The sequence below is a fragment of the Protopterus annectens genome, chromosome 4.part0 (assembly GCF_019279795.1).
Source record: "Protopterus annectens isolate FY-2018-M chromosome 4.part0, PAN1.0, whole genome shotgun sequence".
NCBI lineage: Eukaryota > Metazoa > Chordata > Ceratodontiformes > Protopteridae > Protopterus > Protopterus annectens.
The window spans coordinates 549,872,933-549,900,283 of record NC_056733.1 but is presented as its reverse complement, the minus strand read 5'-3'; positions in this window follow the sequence as shown (position 1 = coordinate 549,900,283).

Genomic DNA, 27,351 nt, shown 5'->3' with positions numbered 1-27,351 from the left:
TTGGATGCACAATAGGTGAACTGGAGGTCTACGAGAGAGCAGTGGGTGAATCAGGAAGACAACCAAAGAACAATTATACACATCCGCAATACAATCCCACAAACATGTGAACATTAAAAAGTGCAATACACATGTACAGAAACGTTACTGGCACATACCCACATAATAGTCTGGCCTGAACTGAGCCATCCAACCCCAACACACCTGGATACATATTTGAATACCCATCATCCCCTTCACAGCACAACCCTGGCCCTTCCTGAACGTCCACCAAAACCACCCATACTTGGGCTGCTAGATAGGTGTAGCCATATCTGCACATAGTGAACCCTACCCATTTCTAGTAGGCAGTCTCACCCTAGGCAGTCTCAGGATTGTAAACTATGTATACCTTGCATGTATAACCCTACCTTATAACCGTAAAGCAAAGGAGGTCATCGGTCCCCTCAATTTTTGGATATCCCTCATGGGATAAATATCTGTTCTAAACATTAGACTTGGTGTCACAACACAATGTCCATTCCTGTATACATCTGGACACAAGTTGTATGAGCAGTAGTTGTCCACAAGACTGCTCAGCCTCCAGCCAGTCCTGCAGACCCTACAACTTGGGATTAAACACCTGACCATGATGCATGTCTCCCCACGTGCATTATTGGGAATATATACCTTACACATTTGCATAGTGGCAGTCGGATATAGGGTGCTTAAGGCACTTTAAAGCAGATGTAAGTAGGATTACCACCTGCCCCACCTTGCGAGGGACAGTCCCTTTTTGGGCAGTTGTGTCCAGACCAAATATAATACAATGGCAAATGTCCTGTGATTGTAGGAAATACTTATGTCCCATATTTCATGTAACAGTTGCATAAAACAGTTATTTCTGTATATAAAATACTTAAAGTTACAAGAAACAGGTTAAGCAACTAAACTGCTACAAGAATAAGCTTTCATTTAGGCAAATAAGTAAAGTTCTAACCTTTGTACTGACCGTGGGTATGTGTCGGCCTTTAAAATCTGATGTGTGCCCCGAAAATGTCCCACTTTGGCCACATGAGAAGGTGGCAACCCTAGATGTAAGCGGGAATGCAAGTGTGTATATATATATATATATATATATATATATATATATATATATATATATATATGTAGATATGAAGAATGAACATGGTCACAATATAGCAGTCATAACGAATGTGAAAGGAAACAGCAGCAGAAATCTCCATAATAGTTAGTACTGTTATATATCAGGATGGCCATAGGTGAGCACACCTCTGCATCCCCAACCACAGGTAGGACTCTAAAAGTGGAACGAACAATCTCCCCGTGCTAAGTCTGTCTGACTTTCAGCTAGGTACAGGGCAGTTTCGGTCCCCAGTCAGACAAGCCTAAACCCGGATGACCATATGAACACCCTGACAATCGAACACACATATGTGCCAGGACTATAGGCTTTGGAGGTCTGAATATCCTCGGAGTGAGTCAACATGTGACACGGGTCCAGAGCAGTAGGGAATAGGGAATGGCACATGTGTAGTAGTGCGGTTTTCCCAACAGGAAAATGGATGCCTGCTGTGTAAGTGAAGTGATGAGGCAGGCGTTCGGGTAACTATAAACCATGGGTATACATATAAATGAAGCAGAACACCAATAGTGTAATGGTTAGAGCATCCACCTAACGAAAAGGCATTCACGGTTCAAGGTCGACAATAGCACATATAATTTTCCTTGTGGAATGAATGTTGCTCTGCTGTAAAGCCGACATTTAAACATGGAAAGGTGAACATGTGTATCGCATGGCACTATTAACCGGATCCTTTCAAAGTGGTGTTTTCATAATGAATAAGGCACAAATAAGCACAAATAAGCAACAGTAATCATATGTAATGCACAGTAAGCATAGGCAAGTGCTCCTGCACGGGTGTAAGCAGCTCCCAGCATAGGAAATGTATGTTTGTATGTACAGATGTAATATACATATATATATATATATATATATATATATATATATATATATATATATATATATATATATATATATATATATATATATATATATATATATATATATATATATATATATATATACACACACACACACACACACACACACACACACACACACACACACACACACACACACACACACACACACACATATATACGTGTGTATAGATATATATCTACATACATGACAAATATATATATATATATATATATAGATATATATATATATATATATATATATATATATATATATATATATATATATATAAAGAATGGACGTTGTAACAATAAAGCATACACAAGGGATGTGAGGGGAATCAAGAGCAATGTTGGTATTATATAGTGCTTTCAGTGTATGTCATAAAAAGCTGTGTAGGAGTGAGCAGAGCACCACTACTCACATCACAGGCAGGGTTTTTCCAGTGGGAGTAACATCATTGAAATGCTATGTATACTTTACACACAGACTGAATGTAGTCCCATGCTGGGACCTCCACAAATTGGGAAGTGCAAATGGCCGGGGTCCATAATCCTAGAAAATGCACGTATGTGCAAGTATATATGGCGGGAGACCTTGTGAATACACGAGGCAGGACAAAATGTGTGTAGGGCCCCAAAAGCTCTGGAGAGGGCAATGTGTAAAGGTGTGTCATGGCTGCGATAACAAGTGGATAATGGATGTTACGCATGTAAATTTAACATGGGTGGGGTGGAGGAACTATGAGTATGCAATTATAGATCCAGGCGTGCCAGGGTTGGATGGGCCGGTTCTAATGGTCTGTCCCGTGGAGGTCAGCTAGGTCGTAATAGGTATATATGCATACTCACATGCAGACAACAATATATGTTGAAGTACAAATTCTGTAACACATGCATTCCATTTGTTGACATAAATAATAGGAATGTGCCCATACAAACATCGACAGTAGATGGAATAATAGGCTGTGCAGAAGAGGGATGGGTCGAATCACACTATCACATTCTAATTACCATCGGTAATCTGTACATGAACATACAGTGAAATCTGTCCACTGTATAACGTGCTACATACCGATTACAAGATAACTGGAGTGAAGTGTCGGTGTTATAATGAATATGGCACTAGTATGCTGGTGAAGCATATAAACACCATTACGCATGTGTAAGTGCGTATGAGCAGGGAATGTATTGACACACTGATGTACATATATATATATACATATATACATACACATATATATATATATATATGTATATATATATATATATATATATATATATATATATATATATATATATATATATATATATATATATATATTTATACACACACACAAATATATATATATATATATATATATATATATATATATATATATATATATATATACACACACACAAATATATATATATATATATATATATATATATATATATATATATATAACAGCAAGATATGAATATACATGTATGAATCCATATGCAGATATATCTGTATATATTAATGTAAATGGATATATATATATATATATATGTTACAGTAAATATACACATGTATATACCTAGGTTATGTTACAGCAGTTACGGGTAACATATGTTTAGACCGGGTATATGTTGGTGGAAGGACCAATCAACAAACGTCTACCTCCCCCCACCACCCCACCCCCGCCAGCTAGGCTGGTGAGACATACAGACACGCAATAAAGGTAAATAAAACACTGCTTCCCAGACCACCGTCAGGAAATGACCAGTTGCAGAGATCTACAAGGTCTACACTTTAAACATGGACAGCGACGTCCCTTGTGGGACACCAAAAATTTGGTCCGTCCAACCTATGGGAGTAACACAATTATGACCAGGATGTAGCTGTACACGGAACAGTAGGTTGTGCAAGCCTGATAGCACATGGGTTGACACAACGTACGACATGTGTCCCAACATGGGGAGAGTGTGCAGTGTGTAGGGGTGTGTTCATATCCCACCTGCGTCCACCTGCACCCAGAGTAAGGATGAGTGCTGTAGAGTAGTGGCAGGTGGGGGAACTATGGGTATGTGATTATGGGGCTAGGCGTGCAGGTGTTGGCTGGCAGACATGTATTAGGACCGCCCCGTGGGTGTAAGTAATATTCCGATGTGGGTATAGCAGACACCCATACCTTCCAAACCTTAAGAGCACATCTACTGGACAGTCCATAAATCATTGGTGGAACACATAGGGGCCATATCATTGAACTGTCCCTGATTACCAGGGACGTCCGTGATTATGAATCAGAATCTAACACAGTCCCAACTAAACCCTCCTAGAACTACAGATATTAGGAGGAAAGCTGGTGGAATACACGTAATGAATAATGACAACATGTAAGAGTCATAAACAGCATGTACCTCAGGCAATGTATATGAATACATATGTGCTCTGTGTCGTCAATGTGTCAGGTTAATAGCACCAACCTTCTAAATGTGTTCCTGAGGTCGTTATGCAGTGTCCCTGATTCAGTGTTCATTCTTCCCCATTCGTATGAGAGGTCTGATAGTGAGAGAAAGTGCATGTTTCGCCGACTACCTTAGAAAGCTGATAGAATAATAGGGTTGGGGTTACCACCTGTCCAACTTTGCGAGGGACACTCCCCTTTGGACAGTTGTGTCCTGCAAAATAACTGTAATTATGGCAAATGTCCTGTGATTTAGGGTAAAGATTACCTATATTGTCTGTAGTAGTTGCATAAAACAATTATGTTCACCTGAAACAATTAAATGTAATAGGTAACAGTATAAGCAACTATAATTCTACAAGAGTAACCTTTTATTTAGGCAAAACAGTTAATTACTCCCCTTTCTACTGGCTGTGGGTGTGTTGCCCTGCAAAGTCTGACGTCTCCACATACAGGTCTTCTAGGGTTGCCACCTTTCCAAATGGCCAGAATGGGACATGTTCTGTAGAAATGTCAGACATTCCAGGACAAAACATACTTACAGCCATGCATAGTACAGGATTATACTTATTTGTACAAATAAAAGCTTAATCTAGTTGCATTTGAATTGCTTATGCTACTTCACATAACATATAGAAGTGTCATATATAAAATAACTGTGTTATGCAATTATTAATGAAACGTAGAATATAATAATGTCCTGTAATCGGGACATGCGCTATGTTTTGATTATTTTCGCAGTGTCCCTCGCAAAGTGGGATGGGTGGTAACCCTAAAGTCCCACTTTAGCCAATTGAAAAGGTGGCAGACCTATAATAGGTATGCGGTAGCATGACTCGTCTGACGGATGTGGCTCCCACAACCCAACTACTTGTCTGTATTGCAGAGTCTCGGTTCCCATGTATCAGCCAGATGGGAGCAGAGTGTATGTGGAATACACAAATATGATTAATTCACTGGACAGGCCACTGATTCCGTACAGTCGAATGCCATGCTGTCACCTAATGGGCAGCCATTCCCGATACTGTAGTCAGGAGTGGTCTTAGGTCAACTGGTGCCCTAGGCACAGGACACAACGGCACCCCTCACCACACAACCCAGTGCCCCCCATCCTGGTCTACATACACCAAATAAATACTGGTAAAGTGCTCCCACTAAAGCATTGCCCTAGGCGGCCGCTTAGTTGGCCTATGCCTAAGGCCGGCTATGACTGTAGTCATGTAGTCTGATGTGATAGGCATCACAAGGTGGGAGCAGATTGTAAGAGGAACACACAAATATGAATGATTCATCAGACAGGCCTCTGATTCCGTACAGTCGAATGCCATGCCATCGCCTAATAGGCAGCCATTCCCGATACTGTATTCATGTATTCCAATATAATAGGCATCACAATGTGGGATCACATTGTATGAGGTGCACACAAATATGATTGCATCACTGGACAGGCTGCTGATTCTGTACAGTCGAACGCGATGCCGTCACCTAATGGGCAGCCAATCCTGATACTGTAGTCATATAGTCCAATGTAATAGGCATCACAAGGTAATACTGTGGTCCTCGCTCACACCCAGGGGTGTGAGTGACAGATGCAAGCACCAATGTTGGTGCATTAGCAAGTGCGGGAGCAAGCGGGTGTAAGCATGTTTGGCTACCAGTATCCGAGTATTGCACTGGTTAAGCAATGTAGGGGCTAACCGAGCATATGAGGCTGTAACCAGAGGTCAGCAGTGCCTAACACCACGCAAACCCATGCACACCCACTCCCAACTACTTTAATGTGCCTTACTCCCTCCGTATCCAATGGGCTTGTTCTGCCCTGCAACCAATTAAACATCCTTCGCAAGGGTCGGAACCAGGACCCTGCTCACACAGCTAATGTGTATTACCAATACACCATAGCAGATATACAGACAACGGACAGTACCACAAACATATCATACAGCGCAGTCATTCAACAGTATAGGAATGTATCCCATCATGTAGATGTACATGTGAGTGTTTATGTCCAGCATATAGGTACATACATATCTAGAGATGTATGAGGAACATTACATGTGGCAACAAAGCATTACAAACGAATGAAACGGGAAACACCAGTGATGCCTGTATTATGTAGTGGTGTTGCTCTATGTGTTCACAAGACAGACATGTATCAGTCACATACACAAATAGCTGTACATTGGCCGTATACATCACTCTGTGCATGTAATGTACATTAACACAACAGTACCTGTCCAATCATTATGTGTGAACAGTACTCTTGCAAGGTGCTGTGCGCAACAACATCATCATCATGAAGGTAAATGGGGTAACCATAGAGGGACCGGTAGTGTTTTGTGTACAATGGGGTCATCCTCCTCATGTGTACCTGGACCATGTAGGAGTGATGTGCACGCCAGGATCGTGCGCCTGAGGGACAGGGGTGAGGATAACAGTAGTATGTTATGATGCATATTAGAAGGGTTTCATGTGTCCAGTGGGCATGTGTGTGTAATGGACAGCTATGTATAGGGCAGATGGTGTCCTAGGAGCCGAATGGCCTTATGTGTCCATAGGTGAGGGTCAGATGTTGGAGAAGGAGTGTAGGTATGGCCGTGGAGGATAGGTAGGAGCACAGAAAAGACAGCATACAGGGTTGGTATATGACACATGTGGGGGGGATACACCCTGGATGGGGATGGGTCTTCAGCATTCAAAAGACCATAGGAACAGTGGGACGGAGGTCCCCAGCGATGGACAACTGCCACTGCACCTACACAGCTGCAGAGGAGGCAGTGCTGGGGGCTGCCCAGTAGGGGCAGCATCACCCTGTAAATGTGACACTCTGCCCTTGAACTGGCGTATCTGGATTCATAACCCCTTAGGGAGCCACAAACACAACACGTCTGGGACGGCACGACAGCAGATATGTACCTGTCTGGTCCTGCTCCCAAGGGGGACATGGTCCATCCTCAGTGGTAGTACCACCAGAAGGTGGTGCAGAGCCAACAGAGGTTGATGTCTATGGCAGGGCCCCAGATGTACTAGTACCCCGTGCCATGGTTAGCTGAAGTGGGGCAGGAGGTTCTGCCAGGACTTCCCAACCCATTCAGCCTATGGTGTTACATTGGAAACTTAACCATATGCATCATCTGCCACATGCCAAATAGTACAGGGGCAAACCCCTGACTGCTCATTACTATTACATGTGCATGACGTTACTACATGTGCCACAAAGGTGACATGTTGCTGTGCTGTAAGAACATGTGTGTAAGTGAGTGAGTGCCATCTGCAACAGATATAGTAGACATACATTAGGTGTGGCACACATGTCAGTCCACATGAACGGATGCTATTGTCACCACAACCACACTCTCTAATGGACATGCATTGACACCTTTTCCAGGGCTACAAATACACAATGTAACTACTTAGTTTGCCACACTGCAGTAATGTACAGGACCACATGCACCACAGGGGATATCTGGAGGTTCTATGGGCTAGGGCATGTGAAAGTGCTTGACAACTGTTGGTATGCCAACGAGGTTTATACTGGGAGTGACTGTGGTTGGGAGCATCACAACCCACACACAGACACAGGGTGCCAGTACTGGCATGCAGGTATGCATTGCTCCATGGGTGTGTAGTGTTTGGCTGTGCAAGATGGCTGTACAAGGCTGGGAGAGGGGTAATCCTTGCCATCGCATCAGCCAACAATGGTGTGCAGTGCAGGGGTGTAGTGTCTGCAATGTCCCACACAGATGGGTACTGCATTATCTGGCCTGACATCCTGGTTACCAATGTGTAGGGCCATAACTTTGCAATGCATGCCTTGTCTGTGTTTGATAGTCCTTCACATGGACATTGCCTGGGATGTGCATGTCCCACAATACTGTACAGTGACATGTACAGGTGTACCTGGTTTGGCAGACACATGTAGTGTACACAGCCTGTTATACCCTGATATGACAATACTGGCCTGGTGTGGTGAAACCTGCTTATAGTGAGCAGGTCGGCCCTGCACCTGCATGGATAGTATGATACAGGTATTCCGTGGTGTCAGTGGCATGGGTCCATACAGGGCACATGTGTACAGCATTGTCGGCCTTAGTGGATCACATTTGATGGCACCACATATGTTGCAGGCATTCAGTATGGAACATAGTGAAGGCACAATGTCTGCATATATGTGCATATTGTACCGCTGTACAGGGTGCCATGTCTTCTGCAGGCCACTGAATTCACACCATGCCTACTATCTCTCCTCAATGTGCATGTTACTAGCAACATAGTGGGATATCCTAGGCAAGGTTGTATGTGCATGGCACATGGGTGCGGGACATATACCGGGTACTAGTAGGGCTGCATACTTAGTTCACCAGGCCTTTTGCCAGATGTATGGGTATGGCTTGCCAACACAGTACCGTGGCTGACTGACAGCTGTACTCCTCGTGAGGTGGCCAATGTGTCATAAGACGGATACCATATAGGAAAACTGCAAAACCCACTCCCAAACATGTCCAATGGTAAGACAATCACAGCCACCTCTACACAGGCTCTGACAGACAAACACACACTTGCCATGTCCTGTATACAACCCCCTACCATATCACACTGCAGCAACATGCATTTAGGGCACACGTTATGGCGAATACTACAAAGCACTGTACTTGTCTCATGCAGGCAGACACACACACACACACACACACACACACACACACACACACACACACACACACACACACACACACACACACACTTGGCATGTCTGGGATTAGAACACCGACCTAACTACTTTACTACACTACAGCATTACGCAGTTACTGAACATACTACCGAGATAACTGGGACACAGCACTCCCAGAGGTGTATTTATAGATTGGTGACATCATCGGCCTTGTTAATGGTGAGTATAAAAAATGTATGGAGTGTGAGCAGTATAAAAGCATTACTCAGTCCTCAGGCAAACGGGGGCACACACACACAAACACACACACACGGCAAGTGCGGGACTAGAACACCAACCTAACTACTTTATTACACTACAGCATTACGCAGTTACAGAATGCGCTACTGAGATTACTGGGACACAGCACTCCCAGAGGTGTATTTGTAGATGGGTGACATCATTGGCCTTGCTAATGGTGGGTATAAGAAATGTATGGAGTGTGAGCAGTATAAAAGCATTACTCAGTCCTCTGGCAAACGGGGACACACACGGCAAGTGTGGTACTAGAACACCGACCCAACTACTTTATTACACTACAGCATTACGCAGTTACAGAACGTGCTACTGAGATTACTGGGACATAGCACTCCCAGAGGTGTATTTGTAGATGGGTGACATCATCGGCCTTGCTAGCGGTGGGTATAAGAAATGTATGGAGTGTGAGCAGTATAAAAGCATGACTCAGTTCTCAGACAAACGGGGACACACACACACACACACACACACACACGGCACGTGTGGGACTAGAAACCAACCTAACTACTTTATTACACTACAGCATTACGCAGTTACAGAACATGCTACCAAGATTACTAGGACACAGCACTCCCAGAGGTGTATTTGTAGATGGGTGACATCATCGACCTTGCTAACAGTGGGTATAAGAAATGTATGGAGTATGAGCAGTATAAAAGCATTTCTCAGTCATCTGGCAAACGGGGACACACACGGTAAGTGTGGGACTAGAACACAGACCTAACTACTTTATTACTCTGCAGCATTACGCAGTTGCAGAACATGCTACCAAGATTACTGGGACACAGCACTCCCAGAGGTGTATTTGTAGATGGGTGACATCATCGGCCTTGCTAACGGTGGGTATAAGAAATGAATGGAGTGTGGGCAGTCTAAAATAAATTTACAGTCCTCTGGCAAACGGGGACAGACATACACACACATACACACACACACACGTGCTAGTGGTGGGAATGGAACATCTGCCTATTTACAGATTACTATTACAATATTACATACTTAAGAATCACGCCACACAGACTACACATTTCAAGGCTGTCATTATGACCTTCTGGGAATGCGGACATCAACAGGGATGCTGGCAGTTATGATGTACATACCTGTGAACCTGTGTGTTTACAGTAGGAATCCATCCTGACCTGGAGTATGCCCATCTGTGGAATGGACGACTACTACCACTATACAGGGTTACAATGGCCATGCCCATACACAGAGGCACATAACCAACACAAGGTGTCACTGGGCATGCTCACACACAGTGCATTCCGAACAGCCCAGTGCTACTATGTGTCCATCTACACAAGGATATACTGGGCATGCTCATACTCCTAGTAGCACAGGGCTGACTGGGATGCACTTTGATGCTAAACATGGAAGGCCACAGTGGCCATGCTATTACAGGTAGATGCAAAGGACATATTGTAATGGGCTCTGGTGTTAGTAGTTGTCATTGCTAGCAGGAACACTTCTCTACATATATTTGACACAAGTCCTTTACACAACATTTGCTGTCATTCTGGGATGACATGGCTGACAGTAGGCAGACCTTTGTCACATATCACATGCATCCATGATTCAAGGGAGTGGGGATATTACCCAAGTTGCATCAGCCCACACAGTGCCATTCCAAGGCAAATGTCCTAAACACAGGTTAACTCCTATACACCTACAGGACAACTGCATTGTTTTCTTATGCTAATCAGTGCTAGATGTGTAGCGTCCATATTCACAGCTGGTCACTGTAGATCCAGCAATGGGGATTACTGACATCTGTGCAGTGAGGAACACCTGGCTGATGGCTCTGTAGTGCACAATAGCACTACCACCATATACCTCAGAACCTAGCACTACCACCATATACCACAGAACCAGACATGTGGGCCATAGCACAGGTATAGACTGCTCCAGGTGCTGTACCCACATACATAAAGGCCACTCACATGTACTGACCGGTCCCCCCATGAAAGGCATCACAGATGAGTCATGTGCAGGACACAGTGTCACATGATGCATTCTAGGATGTAAACCTCAGACACCACCATGCCCTCGGACCACCAACACGCAACTATACATGTTGTATGACATAGAAGAGTATACTACCATGTGACCCTTTACCTGTGTACTGTACTAAGCTCTACATCAACTGTAGAGAGTACACATGTACTGACACAATTGCATCATGTGTTATGCAATGCAATGATACCACTGTCTGTGACCAGGTCAGCTGTACACATACCAGGGGCCCTCTGTACTTTCCACCATTAGCAGATGACTGTTGCTGTACACCAGTACACACCCTCATGTATGGATATGACATACATGTACCTGCCCTGGGTATGTACATGCCACACACACACACACACACACACACACACACACACACAAAACATACATGTAAATAGCATAGCTGTTGCTGTCCTTTGTGCAAACAGGTAGCTACAGCCATTACACACATGCACATGGAATGTAGGTCCATGGCTGCTGAATGCTAACAGTACATAAGGTGTGATATCAATGTTGACAGACATAACATTCCCTCTGTACTGGTCATCCATTACACCCATCATATCACACAACACTCCATGTGTCATGTATGTCATTACACATGTCCACCAATTGCAATGCTTACAAACATGCCCAAATGTCAGGATTGTAGGACCTACACACCTGTACACATAGTGTGTGTTCAGATAACATGTGTGTGTAGTTGCTGATGTATGCAGGTGACGTGTATCCTAGTACATCATGCAGTTGCAATGCAGTCTCAATATTGCCAACTGTATATGGTGATATGCTGAATGTACAGAAAGATGTACCTCAGGTATGGACAGATGTGTGGCAATAACTAAGTGTTGGGGCATCTTTGCAGATGGATGTTTTCTGTGGACAGCTCACAGGTGTGTCACAAGCGGTCCTACAGTAACCTGTGTAACCAGTAGGCAATGGTTTAATTAATTGAAGGACATAACACACTACTTAGACAGCGGTCAGGGTGACAGCGAAGGTAAATCACTTGATACCTGTTAATAGTTAAGATGTCCCGTGTGCATATATCAGCACTGTTGACACAGGAAGCATCAGTACAGTTTGTAACACGTGCAATACCACTGTATGTCTGTCATACATAACATGAGCTAGGCAGGTCTGAGATTCACAGTACTGGCATGTGTTGTTGCGTGTGTGTCCATATATGTCACGTATTGTGAAGAATACATCTCAATTGTTACTCACTCTCCTGTACTCTAGTGTACACATCTGTACAGACTGCAATGTAGAAAGCAGGACATAGGCAAGGGCATGTATCTCACACATGTGAGGTATTTGAATGTACGTGACATAGATGTATTAAATACTGAATGCCACAGTGTGTGTATGTAGGGCTGACTGGTCCCTGAGGTGAGGATGTATGTTACCATACTGAACTGATAAGACCCCCTCCCCACATCCAGGCGATGCATTCTACTATCCATGCTGATGTCCCCGATCTTAGGCCATACTGACTACCTGTACATGTGTATTCTCTGTGGCGCGTCATGTAGGTGCACAGTACTGTAATGATGATTTGCACATAGGCAGGGGTCCTCTCCTCACCAGTACCAAATGTGTACGAGTGTGTGTTACTGTGTCGGTGAATCCGTGAATGTGTGGGTGTGTTACTGTGTCACTGAATACATGTGTGTCAATACCTGAGTGTGTGGGTGCAGTTGTGTGTTGGCATCCTGTCATGGGAACGTGTATTACTGATTCCCAATGAGGCATCACACTTCCCACTGGCCTCTACCCTTGTAATCAGCTAGACCACTCTCTTATCTCACCACTCCATGTAACTGTACCTGTGATGTCACCCTTTATGGATGTCACGTCGGTGGCCACAGTAGCTTAATACACAGCTATAATGCTCATGGATTGGTAGACGTGCTTGTAACGTGGGACATTCTCACTGGTATGTGGCAGCTACATGGTTCATGCTGGTATATTCATACATAACTGTGAGTAATCCACATTGACATATGGGACACTGACTGCAAACACTGACATCCACCAGCACATGCAATTAGACTTGAAGGAGGACAGCAGAACATCATGACCAACATGCAGTTACTGTTGTTACACAAGACACATACTGTTAACAGTATTTACACCTGTAGTACATGGTATATCTGCTGCCTGTCAACAGTCCTCAACAATTGTAAACTACACTTATCTTCCTAGTCTGTTCACTCTGTGCATCAGACCATATGAGCATGTCTCTGCACTGATGGTGTGGATGTCAGGGATGCGGCACAGGCATCATCATATGCACAGGGTGTTAATGTTTGCCAGAGGCCTAGGCAGCACCATTGGATGACATAATGTGTGTGGGTTTGGGCCTTTGATCTAATTGGGTGTGTGTGGATGTTATGCATGTGTGTGTGTTGCTGTGCCCTACATATGTTTCCAGTGTGCACATGTATGTATGTACACAGTTCTGCCATGTGTCTGGCCTACACAGGGGTATTATTGACAGCTGCAGACTGCACAGGCAAGGTTTTACAGTTCATGGTGTCCGGCCACGGACATGTGACCTGTGCCTGCCAGGGGTTGCACGGGCACTACCAGGCAGAGGTGCAGATTGGGTACTGTCTGATGTCACTTGTCCACTGGAACCATGTCCCTGTTGGGACCGTCCCAGGCCATGTGCATGTGGCCTGCTGTGTTGTGGTGTGGACAGCACAGCACCAGATGCACTGCTGCTGCTACCGCCACTATGGGAGCGGACATGTGAGGTAGCTTGTACACGTAGACCTGACACAGGTGATGTAGCAGGCCTACGTCCATGTGCCCGACGCCTCACTCCTGCCAGATGTTTCAACACAGCTCACACTCGTGGATTGCCATGTCACGGTCAAGGACTCCAACCATATTACCCAACCATCTATCCAAAGCTTCAGCAATCTGCTGTTGAGCATTTACCATTGCCTGGATGTTGTTGTTTAAAGAACGGACAGCAACCCTCTATAGCCTCTGATCTTCTCTGTAGTGCCATTCAGCAAGTGTCTGTGCCTTCATTACAGCCTGAAACATGTATCTGGTGACACTAGCTTCTGCGCTCTGTCTTGCAGGAGCATGTTGGCCAGAGGTCCTCCTACGAGCAGCACTGACCATGTGCCTGTGTGGGGCACCATCAGTCATTTGGCTGACACCATGGTGTGCAGGCACACCTTCCATAGCCCCCACACTTTCCTTTTCCAAGCTTCCACGCACCAACTGTCCTTCCTCTATGGCCACTGCTGATGAGGTATGTGCAGGCATGGGATCTGTGTGCAGGGATCAGGGGGATATAGATGGAATGGGAACTAACGGCACAGTTTCAGCCACTGATATCTCTGCCTGTGACTCAATCATACATTCATCATCACTGCTAGAGTCTGTGGGGACACTAACATCAGATGTACCGCAGGAGAGCAGTGCACCTACATCACCTGTGAGGGTAGACAAGAACTGTACATTACAATCTATACAATAGACACACACACAGACAGACAAACATGTGATATGACAGAAGGCATGCTATATGCATGTGATATGGCAGACAGCATGCAGTGCAGACAATAATAGTGGTAGTTATCATACATCCCTGGGTTGCACACAACAGCATGCATGTGTCATAGCAGACGGCATGCAAATTACACAATCATAGTAGTAGTTAACCTACATCCCTATGTTAAACCATGTAGACCAGCACAGGTTAACAGTACACCTTCCTGATGTGTGACATATGACCTTGACAATCACATGTAGTATGACATGTGATCCACTGACATGTGCAATGACATGCATACATGTTTAACACAATGGTGTCCTGTCAAATATGCATTGGGGCAATGGTGTCCCAATGCAGTGTTGTCTGTCCGCCCTACAGATACACTGCACATTTAGCTGATGTGTATGGCAATTGCAGGAAATCATGAGGCATCTCTAGTGTTGTACAGTGTGAGTTACAGACAGAGTTCATAGCCATGACTGTGTTCAGATACAATACATATATACTGTGGAATGTGACCCACGTCACTGAGGTGTATACACACTAAACCATGATGTGGAAGTTGTGAAACAGGTCACTGATGGGTATACGGATGACACCCCTGCACATCCACAACCATATTGCTTCTGCCTGGCAACTATGGCCAGACATGGCGAACACGTCAGTACACCATGTCCCACATGACATCTGTGTACCACACACACACACACACACACACACACACACACACACACACACACACACACACACACACACATGAGGAGCAAGTATGACATTGATGTCCAACACCAGCAAGGGGAATGTACTGTATCTGTGGGCTGATGTGGATACTGTACAGGTGACTGCTGTCATGTCGTGACACCCACAGGATGTTCAACACATCTTATGTGGTGGATTGATGTTATGCCTACACAAGATGTGCACAGGCCTGTAGGATGTCTAGTGTTCCACATCTACAATATGAACATTATACAAAGGCCATAGTTGGACCATGTGTAGCCATTGTATGACAGGGTGTACACACAAGCACATCACGTCTACTGTGTGTGTTGCTCCATGTCTCTGGCCATCCTCCATGGCCATGTGTGTACATGTGTTGTCCAAATTATTGTGACGGGCATCTAGTTCACATGTCTGTGTTGTCCCGTATGACATATATGCTCCACTGATGACAGGGTTATGCAGATAAAGGGAGGTACGTGGGATATGTTTTCAGGTTAGGTAGGCAGTGTTGCAGCCAGGCCACTAGATGTCATGGACATGTCAAGATGGCACATCACATTGTGTGACATTCATAGCAGGGCTATGATCCATACCAGTGAATCCTGTGTGCTGGCCATACTCCAGCCCACTGTGTAGTACTGTTTGTATTCACCACATTTGTAGTTCTGATCTGTAGCACATCCCTAAAGTGAACAGCACCTCTGCCATTGTATGCACAGCTGTCCATACATCTGGCAATGACAGTTTGTGAGGATTCATGTCGGTGAGATGATTCACATAGTTTGCAAGTGTTGCACATGGGTAGTCATTGTGATGCATTGCAGGTCCGACCTGTATATTGTGACAGGACCATATATTATATGTACATGTTGTAAATGGCCACATGGCAGATAGATTTGTGCATTACGATTCCTGATAAATAATAACACTCTCACATGCAACGGGCTGCTGTCACAGCAGAATGCCAGAGGTACCTAAATAAGAGCAACACAGCAGTATGAGCATAATCCATGCCTGTATAATGGCTACAGGGTGCAATGTGCATAACACATACACTAGTACATTAGACTATACTATGATGTATGCACATGTGTGCATACACAGAGTAGCATACTATGTGGCATGTGTGTATACATGCCTTACATATGATGTTACATTACATATTGTACAGTGACACATGCAATTATATGTAATATAGTTGTTATAGGTGCAGTACTGACTTACCAGGCAACTCCAGGCTCAGTGGTTGAGAGACACCCACCTCCACAATATCGGCTAAGGCTGGTGGATGTGGTTCTGCAGGTGTCCCCAGGTTGGCCAGTAACTCCTCGGTACGTGTGAGTGGGGGCTGGGTTGGTGGTCCACCACCTGTTGCACCTTGTTCCCTGGTGATTGCATTCGCACTCTGTTTCACCCATCTAATGAGGTCAGTACAGTATCTGCGCACCTGCTGGTATGTGAGGTTGTGGCCACCAACATCATTAACCCTCCTGCAAATTTCCATCCACAGGGCATCCCACTGCTGTGCATCCTGTGGCACATGGCTGAACAGGATATCATGATTGACAAGTAGGTATGGGATGAGGGCCTCATCCTCCAAGTGGGTAAAAGGGGGTAGCCTTGCATACCTAGAAGACATAATGATGGAGACAGGTCACAGTAACTCACAGAGACATACAGAGCTACAGCTGAACATACATGTGTATCGCATTTATTATGTTTAAATAGTTGTATTTGCAAACCTAAATGACACTGGCATGTTTGTGACGCACACATGACACTCAATGTTGAGTGGATATTATCACCATATATGTGTGTGTGTGTGTCACCTGATTACATTGCTCATACTCCATGTGGATGCTGTCTTGATGTGGGCATGTCTGTTTGCCTGTACTGGGGTTCCCACCTATCAGCACATGGCTGGATGTCTCCACATTAATGCAGTCGACCTTGATTATGTGTATATGTCACATATAAGGACTTACACTGCCTTAAAAGACATGACCTGTGACCTTGCAGATTTGCTCACATAAGGTTTTACATGTATGTGTTCTGCCATATACATCTACACGGCACTGTACAGCAATTCAACATACTGCCATGTATCACCTGTGTTGCACATGTGATACACATGGGACATTGGCTAGCCAGATGGTATTTGCAGGGATGGATATCAACTATAGCATGTACAGTCAAAGTCAACTAGTGGGCTATATGCCATGGGCCATGTATGAATCTAGGATGAAAGGTTACCTGGCAGTAGTCGACAGGTGGGTCTGTGGGGCCAGATGGAGCAGTGCCACATTACTGATCCACAGGGTTAAGGATACATTTACCATGTGGTCATCATACCATGTCTGAGAGAGGAGAGATGTGCAGCTTTGACAGACAGGAATGCATAGTATGGCAGGACTATGTAAAGTGCATGGGACAAGGATCTGTCCAGCATGTGGAAGGTGGATGTCCATGAAGTATGTGTTCAAGATCAGGATGAGTACGTGTAGCATGCCCATCACTGGGTTGGACATGGATTTATTCAGGGTATGCATCATGCTACATAGTGGAGATGGGGAATGGGAAGGCTTGTGTAGGTCATCTGCACATGGCCAATACCCCTTAAAGGATATATGTGATCTGATATGGGTCACTTGAGTGTTGTGTATGACTGGACAGTGATCTCTAAATTCACGGATGGCACCCTGCCATTATTAGGGTTGCCATATATGACTACCTGACAGGTGTGGTAACGTAGGTATCACAGGAAAGACTTGGCCATATGTCACACACACACACCTCACCCACAAAGCCCCTTCTGTATGTTGTCCACAACACTCTTGAGTCAGCTATTGCTCTTAGGTCACAGTCATTCACATACTTCAATAGGCAGATGCCTTCTGTTTGTCTGTGAGGTATAGACTACAATGAGGGGGAATAAAATTCATTAACCCTGACATACTGTAGCTGCCACCGGTGTGATGAGCATGTATTATTCAGACACCTTCTGTAGTATTGGTTCTGCCAGCAGTCCTGTTGCAAAACACTCCTGTGACATAGGAATATACATCTAGTATACCGAGTGTAGGTGGTCCACAGTATGGGTGATGATGTCCTATGACCTGGCAAGGTTAAGATATGCAGTGTGACATCAACCTTACTGTCATCTACATCTGTACTGCTGACATGAATTATTTGATCAAGGTTCATGGCCTTCCAGATCAGACTCAGCAGGGTAGTAGTGCAGTACTTCCCATTAACAGTGGTGTCTCCCCCTTTGTGGGTTGTGATACCTGTTGGTGTGCACCATACAGTGTGTACACAACCTGACATGGAGCTGTGTTTTACATGATGTGTACGTGGAGAGCATCTTGTTTTGCCATATGTGTATGATACAACCTGTGATGCGGACAGGTCCCATGCAGCCTGAGTGCAGCTTGTACCTACATAGTTGTGGGTACAGGGGCCCTGTGGTGTACATGGATATATGCTTGTGTACCTGTTGGGGGGAGGGGCCATGTGTTTATGTTATCCATGACCCTATCTGGATTGCCTATTCATGCTCAGCACTTGTTCAAAACTTGTAAGCACTACATAAGCTAATAATTACTATAGCACTCAATCTTCCTCATTACCTAGAGGTAAGGGTAAACAGGTTTTGTACATAATTTTCTCACTTGCTTAGAGTAAAATAGCTCTTGTACTCACTTTCCTCACTTATCTAGATGAAAGTAGTTCTATATTCAGGCATGTCCAAGAGTCAACTGCCAGTGTTCTCACCTATCTGATGAATCTGGACATCTTGAGGCAATGTACACATTGCCTCATGTACACAGACAAGCCTCTCTGCCTACCACCCAACACTACAACCTGTGAGAGATGCACTCATCTAGCCAAACTGGAGGTAAAGCTCTCTTCAACCAAGCCTGACCCTGACAGTCATGTGGAGAAGGTAAACATTCACACCACACCACACTCATCACATAGTCTCACTGAATCTACCCCACCATTAACTGGGAAAACTACTCATGTACCAACACATTAGCTCAACACTTTCTGGAATTCATAAACATCAATGCCCTGAATCAACATATCCACACACCCACCAGGGGCAACAATGTCCTAAACCTAGGCATTACCAACATGAGTGACTGGTGCTCCACACGTGAAGTCAACTCCATGTTGTTCTGATCTGACCATGAGCTGAACACCATTGAGATCCACATCCCGCCCCCACCCCCCATTAAGGGAACCACAGTATAATATGTCTACAAAGCCAACTACATAATTTCTTAAGACAGACGTGGTGAACGTCATGACACCCATGCAGATGGACAATACTGTTACAACTGCTGAATCCTAGACAAATGCACTCTATAAGCACTTACACGAGTGCATGGCTTGTGCTATCCCAAACAGAACCAAGACGCTATACTCCTAATTAAGGAAAACAATATGGTGGTCCCCTGCCATAAACAAACTGCACTACAGGAGGAAGACACTGTTGCAAACGAGAGTACAATCCCATGCATGGAGGAGCTCCCTGACCAACCTCAGTAAGAGGGTGAGATCCCTTATAAGATCCTCCAAAGCTAGCTATGAAAACTAAAACGCCACTAATTCCAACAACAACCACAAAGCATTCTATAGCTATGTCACATATCTCGATGGCAACAACCAGATCTGCTCTGAGTTACAGCACAAAGGCATGAACATTACAGAACCAACTAATATTGGCAACATCCTGGCAGATAGGTTCAGTGCTAACTCCCCCGCCCCTCTCAAAGCTGCACACTCTAAAGCCAATATCACAGCATCCATGCAACCAGACAACATCCCAGGCTGCGTTTTACATGAACTTCAAAACGTACTGTCTCGCCACCTACGCACCATGTTCAATAATAGCCTCACATCGGGCATAGTGCCCCCTGAATGGCGCACAGCAACAGTTATCCCACTCCACAAAGGTGGCGCCACAACGGACCTCGGGATCTATTTCCCTATAGGCCTGACTAGCCTGGTCTGCAAGGCTATGGTGCACAACATGGATCTCAGTCACAGAGACATTGGGTACCTCCAAACCTTTGACCCCTTCCAGTTTGGCACTGTTAAGGGCAGACCATGCCTCCTAAACCTAGTGGACTTCTTAGAGACAGTTACCAAGGCATTAGATGAGGGCAAGGAGGTCCACACAGCCTACCTAGATCTCTCTTAGGCTTTCAACACCATTCCTCCTTCTGGTATTATCAACATACCCATCCGCCTGAACATTAACCCCTACGTCATGTGATGGTTTGCAAAGTGGCTCATGGACAGAACCCACACAGTGAGAGTTGCATACCCTAGGTCTGACTGTATATCAGTTACAAGTGGCGTACCCCAGGGCTCAGTTCTAGGACCCCTCATGTTCAGTATATACTTCTCTGACGTACAGACAAGCACAGGAGGGCTTTGGCTGAAAAGATTTGAAGACGACTGCAAACTAGGGGACATAATTGTTTCCCCAGCTGTTACAGACACCCTCTGGAAGTGTCACACTGAGATGGATACCTGGTGTTAATATCATGGCATCAAGCTGAATGCCTAAAAGTGCATAGTCATCCCCTTTGGATATAACTAATTACTTGTGAACTACCACATAGGTGCTAGTCCCCTACATACAGAAAAGGTAATAAAGGGATCCGGGAACCCCAGTAGATAGCAATCTCTCCTTCAATACCCATAATGACAAGGTGGTTAGAATATCCTTCTACATGGCCCCCCTAATCTCTAATGGGTTCGCATCCAGATCAAAGGAGGCCATTGTGACTCTCTACTCATGACTTATTAGACCCATTAAAGGATACAACACCCCATTTGGGATATACCTTACAAGACATCTGCAACAGCTTGAAAGACCACACCAGTACCACACCAAGAGGATTACTGACCTCAAACAGATGACCTATGCAGCCCAACCTAAGAAACTCCAGCTGTACTCCGTTGCATACCGCATACTCACAGGTGATCTCTGCTTGACATACAAGGCCCATGTTCAACCCTGTATTGCTGGATATGCTCCACCTAAACAGAGGCTCCTAAGAGCCACATACTCTAGGGATATACACCTAACTACAACGATGACTAGGATGTGCTGGTCGGATAGATTCCTGACTCGGACACTCCCCATGCTTTGGAACATGATTCCAATGTACATCAGGCAGGGCCTCTCACTAGCACTCTTCAACGGAAACCTTGACATGTGGATGGGAGACAGACATGTACCCTGGAGATCACTGCAGTGGCTCTGCTGGACAGAGGAACTGGGAACTAATGGCTCTGCCATTCAGAGGCACAGGGAACCAACCTATGTGGGTGGCGAAAGCCAACACACTCTTGCTAGGCTTATAAATACCCTTGGTAAGACAGCCTAGTACCTACCTTTGCACATATTACATGTCTTATGTGCATGGATAGTTAACTAGCTCTTCCATTTTACTTTTCTATCATGCTGATAAACTGTCGGGTGACTAAAAGACATATGTATCCTGTTATTGTGTATTGTAAATGCCAATAGACATAACTAATGTTTGCCTAACATTACAGTAATGCTATGTAGCTTGTAATACATATCTGCCTACAATACTGTATATTACACAGTTATTGGCACAATATCCCATAATGCAAATCATAATTGCACATTGGCCCAACCTTCGACATGTTATTCTCAGTAATACACCCATACATATGGCTACAGTTACAATATATCAACATATACTATCCCCTGTTATAGCACATACTTGTTGGACCAGCTCTGCAACTGACAGCGGCTGGTGAGGAGTATTTCTATTCAAAGCCCTTATATAGCATCCCTTGTGGTGTATGCAGTGTTTGCCTTGTGACCTACAGCAGTACACACAAATACTACAAGTGTTACTATGCTCAACAATACATCACTACAAGATAACTGTTTCTGCTATATGGATTGCGTGCACTTTAAATACTACAGAAAGGTACTACATACACAGACATAATGACTGTTGTACATACCTTATTAGTAACCCAAGGTGTTATTAACTGTTGATTCAATCCTTTTCAGTTTGTGTCTCAATGTTCTTTGTAACATTCCGCTGGTATATACGGATGGTTTGAATGTGTGATAACATATCCTTTTCTAGTTACATATCGGTAACATGTGGTATCCTGTCCACCAACTGCTGTTCCAAAGTAGTTAATTAGATGCACATCAGCTGTGCAGCTACTCCATTAGCCGATACCATGGCAACAGTGGTGTATAACTGAGTACTCCTTTTGGGCATTGTCCTTTTGCCTTACTTTCAAGGAAGACGGCCTGGATGTGTTGTTTGTGATATATTTCAACAGCTATATGGAGACACACAGAGATATATTAGCTTCATGACTCCCGTGGACTGTGTGTAATGGCTAGACGATTTTGTTCTACATGTGAGTACAGCTGTTATATTTCAGAACATTGCTACTTATGCAGGGTTTGTTTTTACCTGATACTTCTGCAGATGTTTACATCTGGCAAGGATGTTTGGGCAGCTCAAGACGGTATGGCTATGCATTAACTGTTATGTGATTTACAGTGTGCTCACCAGACGTCCTTGATTTGGTGTAAAAGTGTAGCATACTGTGCTGTTACTCAGTAATTGCTAACGCATCCCAGTGTACACACAACTCTCTGAAACGGAATTAGTGCAAACAAATCCTGTAACATCAGCAGCTGTTTCATTGTATAACAGCAGCTATTTCACATAGGGCCATGTTAGTGTGTCTCTGACAAGGCATGTTAAGGCTTCTGCAGATGTCGTACAGTGAGTGAATGATTTGTGATGTTATTACAGTTTGTATTGTAATATGTTTGGGTGTGGGGGTGATGTTGGTGGGTGTGCATAGCTGATGCAGTTGTGTAGGAACTGCTTTTATACATAATCGATATGTGTGTGAGGGTTCCTTCCCTATTTGAACACCTATCCTTTTGTGGACTAATACAATGGTAATTGCAGGCTGATTCATTAAGGTACTGTTATGTGGTTCCTGTATAGCATGCAGGTGATGTTAGTCCTTGAATCCCTTCAGTAATACATCTGAATGTAATAAAGTGTTGCTACATGAAAGCTGTGTATTTCTGTCATAGGTATTTGCAGTCATCGTAGTTGTGTTGGTGACTGACCTTCTTTGGCTAGGGTTACCACCTTTTCATATGGCCAAAGTAGGACATTTTTGGGACAAACATCAGAATTTATAGGCCAACACAAACCCACGGTCAGTACAAGGGGATCGAACTTTCCTTTCTTGCCTAAATATATGCTTATTCTTGTAGCAGTTTAGTTGCTTATTATGTTTCTTGTAACATGTAGGCATTTTAGATAGATAAATAACTATTGTATGCAACTATTACAGTACATATGGGACATAACTATGTCCTACAATCCCAAGACATTTGCCACATTTAATCTATTTGGTCAGGACACAACCGCCCAAAGAGGGAGTGTCCCTCGCAAAGCTCATGTCCATAGCACATATTTGTAATAGTGTATAGGCATATACTCTCCATATCCTTTGTTCATAAAGGTTGGTAGTGGCGGAATGTGTGATTGCTATGGTCCATGTTATACACATATATGAACACTTCAACTGCTGTATACGGGATACCTACGGAGTCCCGAAACCACAGAGTTCAGACGCACACAGTACCGGGACCAGACTCCCATACTCCACATTACCGACAGCGACAGTAACTCTCGAAAGTAACATGAACATGGAACACACACACGCACACATAGACACACTGCTACCCAACACATCCAAACAAACCATCCTACACTACGTATGAGCAGGTGGCCAAGCCCCCCTACATCCCCCATGTTGGTGTCTGTGCCCCCCACACCACTCGCTAATTTAATAGTCTACCTGCTAGGTCGTGCAAACAGACACACAAAGCTAACCCACACCCACACATTACAGTCCCCCAAGAACACACACCACACACAGAACACACACTTACACAAACACCACCCCTGAGAAACACACTTACGCACAGTAAACTACCTGAACCGCAACACCAGAAGCACTGAATAACTGTCCCTTAACATTGTGATTTTACACCTCGCGCATCTAGTGTTTTGGTACTGTGTTCTTTTGGACCTTAAGCCTCGGGATTACACATGTCAGTATGTAAAGCAGTCAGTATGTGGTAGGTATCCCATTTATATGTACCTCCATGGTTATGTAGATGTTGTTAACCTATCTATATCTCTACATATATATGTATATCTCCATATATCTCCATATATCTCTCTCCCTCTCTCTCTCTCTCTCGCTTTATATATATATATATATATATATATATATATATATATATATATATATATATATGTGTGTGTGTATATATATATATATATATATATATATATATATATATATATATATATATATATATATATAATGTATACATATATATATATATATATATATATATATATATATATATATTATACATATATATAACATATACCTTTCATTGGGTACATGCCAGTTTGTCCTATTTCAACACATTCCTACCTTTTGTGTTTTATCCTGTCAGTATACACGACTGCCATTGGTACATCTCAGCTAGCTTAGTGGTATGTTATTATGATGAATGTGTACATGGTTGCGTGTTCTAATCCTGGCAGTGATATCTTACCTATCAGAGCAGGCACTGGTAGTGTAAGGGTGATTAACGCACATTTAAGCGGTTGTGTGTTCCACATGTTTATTATTCTGTGGAGAACTACCTATATATGCAAGCTGTGTTTAAGGTATACTATGTAACATGTAAACATCTGTGAAGATTACTGTCAGGGATACTCCCCATTATTTGGAACTACATCCCTGATTACATTATACAAAACCCCTCACTAACACTCCGGGGAATTCTTGCAGAGTGGTTGGTGAATAGTGGCTACACCCCATGGTCTCAGCTAAGCAAAGCTATGGCTACTTCCACACCCCTATCCTGCGGCTTTGCTTAGCAACATGCAAAATGGATTAGCAATGATCCAATTTGCTTACAGCTATGGTGGCGCGCCCCTCTCTTGATGTCATGTTTACCTCCAGGCCACTCCTTGGTGTTGTACCGCTACGCCATGTGGTACATCCTTACGCCAGCGGAGCATTTGCGATTCAGTATTACTTGATCATTTGCATGGCATTGACTGCTAATTCCTAGTTACCGTACGGAACACTGTCACAGACCCTTAGCAACCCTTGCGCCATGGTTGTGGTGTAGCATACGTGCCATTGACTATTATGGGGATATCATGAATTGTGTTACATTGCAGTTGTATGACATCTAAATATATTTTCCTTGTGATCCCATTTGTGCACAGATGCACTGTGGTTTTACTTTGCGTTAGTGTGGCCATGACATTAAATAATATTTTTTATATGTTGTGCATGTTGTTTTATGCCATTGGCTATATATTTAGCCATTGGCATATATTAACATTATAATACGTAAGTTTGGTCTTCTTTCATGGCTCTGATTTTATGTTTGACAAAATGTAAACCGTTTTTTTTTTTTTTGGTTTACATTTCTACATGCTTGCGCTACACCTGCACCACTTCATGAATCGCTATATACCTTCATTTGCATGCTACAATGCTGCGCATAGGGTAATTAGCATACATGCACCGGGAGCTGCGCAGCTCTGGCATACGCTTGTAGTGCACATGGAAACAGCTCGTACCTGAATCGCTCGGCAGCCATATTTGGTGCTAGATCGAAAACGCTACTCCGGCACCTGGCATAGGCTTCATGAATCCCAGAGATTGTCTTTTTTCTTGTAAAAAATATCTTTGTTACATAAAAAAATTATTTGATTTTTTTTTCTTAATTTCTTTCATATAATTATTTTTCTTTGTCAAAGTACTTTCTATCATGTTCTAAAAGAGTCTATATTATATTCTTGAAAGCTGACAATATCGAAGCTGATATTGTCGACATGAGAATAGCGAAAGCGCATAACATTGAACATGTAAACGGAAATCTCCGTAAGGGGAGATTTCCTTTTACTGCAATGTAGTGTGGTCTCAGAGTTGGTTTATTTAAGTAGCAGGGGGTGTGGGGGATTCAGGGGGGCTTGCCCCCCCTGCTTAAACCCATTAGGGTACTTTTTTCTTTTTTTTGTGTTTATAAGTTCGATGTTTGAAGACATATACCATATGGTGTCAACCATATGGTGTTCAATGTTTTCATCCGTCGATCTTATAATATAGACCTGTTCTAAATCTTCCAATGCATCATTACATGCATGTTTATATTTTTCTTTCTCTACTTTTCTCACATCATATTGCCATTGTAAAAAAAAAAATACATTTTTATATTTTTCTTTAAATGTGATCCACCATTCAGACCAATGTTTATAAAATGTTCTCATAGTAATATGATCTTTCCATAACTGTATTACTAATCTCTTTCCTTCTTCATTCCAAGTTGTCTCATTTATCCTTTTTATTCCTTTGCCTGTTTTATATATTCCTTGCTTTCCTTTATCTCTAGCTATATTGCAAGATAATCAGAAAAATCCTGTTTCAACTACCTCCCTTTCTCCTATAAATCAACACTCTGATACTATAAAACAATCTATTTCAGTTCTATACATACTTCTTTTGTAAGTCCATGAATTTTTGTCCCAAAGTTTTAACTTACAGCATCTTATAACGTCTAACATTTTTCC